The 5,000-nt window shown below is 41.2% G+C and overlaps 1 pseudogene; it reads right to left on the bottom strand.

Moving 5' to 3' along the window:
- LOC137972170 (phosphatidylserine synthase 2-like) overlaps positions 1-5,000 on the bottom strand; it is a 14,726-nt pseudogene that overhangs the window by 544 nt on the left and 9,182 nt on the right.

The raw sequence follows: 5,000 nt of genomic DNA, 5'->3' as shown, positions 1-5,000 counted from the left end.
AGCGTGGTAGAATTGAATTCGGGCAACAGGAAACAAATCCAAACCAGAGGTTAGAGCGGGGTTTGAACCCGGAGCAACCGCATGCAATCCCAACGCCATAACGAGTGGACCACGCCTCCCTTTTCTGTGATGTAGTAGAAATACCTCCGTCTACTCCCACAACTTATGGATACACCAAAAAAAGAGGTCCTGACCAAATACGAAAATAACAACATTACTGTGTGAGAAAAAAAAACGCATTAACGCAGGCGTTGTTGTCTGGGATATCACAAAAGAGGAAAGTCTAATTGCGTAATCTCTTGTTAAAATCTTAAAATTTGCTAAAAGCACCCTCGAATTACTTCTTTAACACGTGACCTGCCTAAAAGGAGAACTGAAGTAAATGAAAGCTAGCTATCAATAAAATAAGACAAAAAAAAAAAACACGAAGGACTGTTTTAACTCTGAATACGTATTCCGCTGCTGTAAGGAATTTGCACACAGTACGCCACTGTTGGTTGCTTCCACAAAAAAGTAACAACAACAACAACAACAACAAACAGTCGCCTAAAGGTGTTTATCACGTTTAACATCCATGTCCTTGAGTTGAGTTTCACAAAGAAACTAAAACGTGGGTGAACTCAGAAAAACCAAATAGTTTTGCCTGCGAGCGATGGGGAACTTGAAGCAACGTCGGCGTCCTAAGCTGAGACGTTCTGTCCTCGAGTAAATTGGGGCGAGAAGCTGAAGACCGGTCACATCGACGCAAGGGTGGAATTAGAGTTATTTTAATTGAAATACACATCCTGACTTTCCGCAGACACTCCAGTCTGGCCTTGACGACCCTCTCAAATTAAAATAAGGTCTTATATCAGTTTGCAAACTAACCCATACGTAGGGCGGTTACAATTTTACTTTAAACGTTATACACTCGTTATTTCCTCTTTGAAAATCATCCGTTATTCATGCTTATCCACATTGTCTTCGACCTCACGGTACGTTCCAAACCCACCAATGATGGAGGGCCAAAAATTCCACACCGTCCATACCAGATAAACGGCAAAGGAAATACTCCAAAAGACGGCAACGTGGAAAGGAAGGGGTATGGTGAGAGTCTCCCAGCCAAACTTCACACAGATGAGAACCTCTGTGGCCACAATGGCACTAACAACCCACGCCTGTTGACCGAACCGCTTGCAGGTGCTGCAACGTAGTAAAATGCCAACAGTTAATGAAGTAGTGTGGCGCTTCAGTTTTTTCACACTTGCAGAGGGAGCTTTCTGCAGGGGATTTGTTCCGGAAATTCGTCACGACTTTTTTAAGAAATCATGCAGTCTTACCCTGCTGGGCAGACATAGCCTTTATTTCTCTCTCTAGTGAGAAGGAAACCTCTGCACGGATCTCCTCGATCTCGCCCAGAACTTTGGACGAATATTTAAACTCTTAACCGGTTTTAAACATGAAGACGCACTATAAAAGGAGTGGTACCTTAGACACATGCAAATAATTTATCAATCAACGGTGGACGCAACCGAGCTCTGTGATAATTTGTACAGTAAAAAAGCCTCTTATGGCAATGCGTCCGTAATATGTCATAAAATGTTATGTCGTTCTTTTTAAAATCCCCTGTCCCTTTTCCTCGCACTAGAACTCCTTTAGGGCTTCCGTCTCTGTGTTGCTGTTTGTTGATCACCATCTTGGATAATTAATCAGTTGCCCTTGAAAGAATTCGAACAAAAGCATAGCGTAAAGCGACCCCTTTTATAGTGCGTCTTCGTGTTTAAACCAGCTATAACCAGTTTAAATTTTAACGTTTGCCGAATGGCGGAAGAGTGGAAGCGACGTTGCATCGAAGTCACGAAGTGCATGCGTGACAGAACATCGAGGAGATCTGTGCAGAGTAATGATCAAGGAAACCTCTGCTGGAGTGACAAGCAGGGTAGACTTTCAGAGTCCAGGTTGGACGTCTGAAACCTTAATTGTAGTACTAGTAATAGTTGACAGTACAACTACCCAAGCTTTGAAGCGTTTATCAATTCAGAGATCTTTCTCGAAAAGATTTCTGTGTCGTGCTTCTTCAAAGGTGCTTGTGCGTCGGTAAAAACCGATCGCTTTGCTTCAAGTCAGTTGAGCCATTCAGCCATATTGTCCGAATGAAGTTCCACGGAGTTGAAATCCTGAACGCCCTAATTTCCCTGAGCTATCATCACATTGTTAACTCGCATTGATAACTTACTGCTCCTACGGAAATATTGCCTCAAATTGTCCGTAAATTCTTGCGGTCTCGCCGGGAAAATAAGAGCTTAGGAAATAATTCAAACTTAACACATGATGTAACTTCCTCACAGTGAGGATCAAATTTTTCACACCTACGCAAGAAAAACTGCAGTAAACACAGGTAATTTCGAATGACTGCGAAATATAACGACTCTAACTATTAATGAAAAACCGCTGTTTAACATGCTTTTAATATGATTATTTCACAATCATTCATTCACTGTACGTGATATAGATGTAGTACGAACTAGCAACTGACCAGATTACAGATGGCTTGCTGGCTCAGATGGCAGAGCAGTGCAGCGAGATCGCAAAGACATGGGTTCGAGTCCCATTCAAGTCTGGATTTTTTTTCCTTCAGGCTTCCTTAGCAACTGCCATGATCATTCTCGCCTAGAGAAAAATAATTTCTCTCTTTGAATGACTTATTTGAACACCTTAACATTGTACATCATGAGCACCACAGACTTACTTGCGTGCGTTTAAAACCCATTTACTCCGTACGAGCCTACAGTAGTTCTGACAAATCAAAGCTGATACAAGCTTTAATCTAATACTATCTCGCTTAAAGGCGCGTTTACAGGACAGAGTAAAAATGACACGGGTCCGATGAAAAGTGGAATGGTTCCAATCATTTTTGTAAAGAAACAGTGAACTTTTCTCCGTTCCGCAACGGGACCATGGGCTCCTATGGTCCCGTAGCAGAACGGACCCGTGCCGTTTTTCCTCTATCGTGTAAACGCGCCTTAAAAGGATTCTTATCAACCACAATGATCTTCCCGTGTCATATCCCCCATTTTCTGTACCACAAAAATTCGGAAATTTATCAAGACCACTCATCGTCGTGCATCGTCCATAGTTTTGTTTTTTTTTTGTTTTTTTTTTTATAATTAGAGCCTTTGTTCTTCACCAAAGCATTGCCGAAGTATCGTTCAATCTATTTGACTACCTATTTTGTCGCTCATTGGCGTGTTTATGAAAAAAGGTGGGTAGACTTTCATATACCGGACTAAAATGGCGGAAGAAAAAAGAGCCGTGGTTATTCCGATTAGGCCTTGCTAATTAGGTATTGTTATGTTCGCTTTGTTCTTTTGTTTTATGAACATTAATTGCTTTGGATCCGGTATATGAAAGATCAGCCAAAAGGTCTTTTTCAGTGAGGCGTTCAATGGCTGGTCGAAATCCAAAGTGTAGAAGGCCAAAGGAAACAGATTAACTGAGGCATGAATCGACTATCAATCTTTGGAATGAAAGAAAAGAAAGTATATTTCCTCGAAAGGGCTGACCAAAAACCAATTTGCAGAGATTTTACTGCACCAAAGCATCGAAGAACTCCGCTCAAGGTGCAGCATTAGAGGATGACCTCCTGGATCCCAGTAAGCGAGTTAGTGCCCAGGACCACAATGATGCCTCTAGGGAATTTCTCTGCTAGAGGAAAATCTAAATATATTAACGAGCAACACATGGCTTCCACACAGCATAAAATATTCTCCATTCCAACATCTCCCCACTGACAGAGGGACATTTTAAATATTTTCATAGAACACTCAGGATTTCAAGCCCAAAACGACGAACCAATTCCTGACAATATTATCGTGATGTGCAGGATGCGTTCACTTTGACGTCTTTACGAAGACGCTTTTGGTTGTCTTGACTTCGGTCAATCTGAGGTTGAGAAGCAAGTGTGGAAAGGAGTGTGTGTTTAACCGCTTAGACAATTTTGAAAGGGTCTACGGAGAATTAATGATCTAGAGCATCATTTTACTTACGGGTCATCCATGTAACGGAATGTCTCGTTGAGTGCGACAGCGCCAATGCAAAGAAAGAGTAACAAACGAGCTTGCATGAGAAAGTGAGGAGGAGGTATCCACAAAATGAACTTGAGGTAAAACAGGTTTAGTTCCGCAATAAGAAACTGAAAGAAGAAAATGAGATCTAGTTTTAGATAAGATGCACTCCATTTGTAATGAAAGTTATGCTTCGCCGAAGGCGAGGTCAATTTCGGTGAATAAAAACCGATGTTCACCGAGCCTGAGATGAATAATTGTTTTAGTCTAATTACACAGGTAATTATTTTTTTGAAAAATATGCATTTTCTTCAAATCAATTCATTGCTTCGTCTGTCACCTTGAGAAAAGGGGCGTTTTCCATTGACAAAAAATTCCGGAAATTTCGGTGGAAATTTCCATCGGGTGAAAAACGTGTTCCATTCAACTCAGGTCCGTTCGCCGCCCAGTGATTGCGATTTTACGCGCCAAAATTTAAAAATGTGGCCGTGAATAGCCTGGAAGTGGTAAGACCTTTCAAAAGTTGTAAATGGAACACACATTTCCATCAGAAAGTTTCCAACGGGAAAACAGGACTACCTTTGCAGAAGTTCCGTTTATTCCGGAAATTTTCCAGGGGAACGAACCAAAAACGTGTGTTCCATTTACATCCCAACCGGAATTTTCCGGAATTTCTTGGTAAATGGAAAACGCCCATGGGCTTGCGGCCATTTTGAAATTTTAGGTGATTATCGCGTAATTATCACCTTTTGAAAAAACCATTTAGGTGATTATCGCGTAATTATCACCTCAGGTGCAACCAATCAGCACAGAGAATTTTCATTGATTACCTACGTAATTACACTAATATGAATTAACCCCAGTCAATTGAATAGAGAGTTTTCTTTATCAAACACCTTATTCCAAAATGGCCGCCACTTAAGTATTCTTTTGTTTCCTAGCAAATTGGCCCTGTTG

This window comes from Montipora foliosa, chromosome 9 (assembly GCF_036669935.1).
Source record: "Montipora foliosa isolate CH-2021 chromosome 9, ASM3666993v2, whole genome shotgun sequence".
Lineage (NCBI taxonomy): Eukaryota > Metazoa > Cnidaria > Anthozoa > Scleractinia > Acroporidae > Montipora > Montipora foliosa.
Note: the sequence above shows the minus strand (reverse complement) of the source record. Positions and strands in the feature narration are given on the sequence as shown.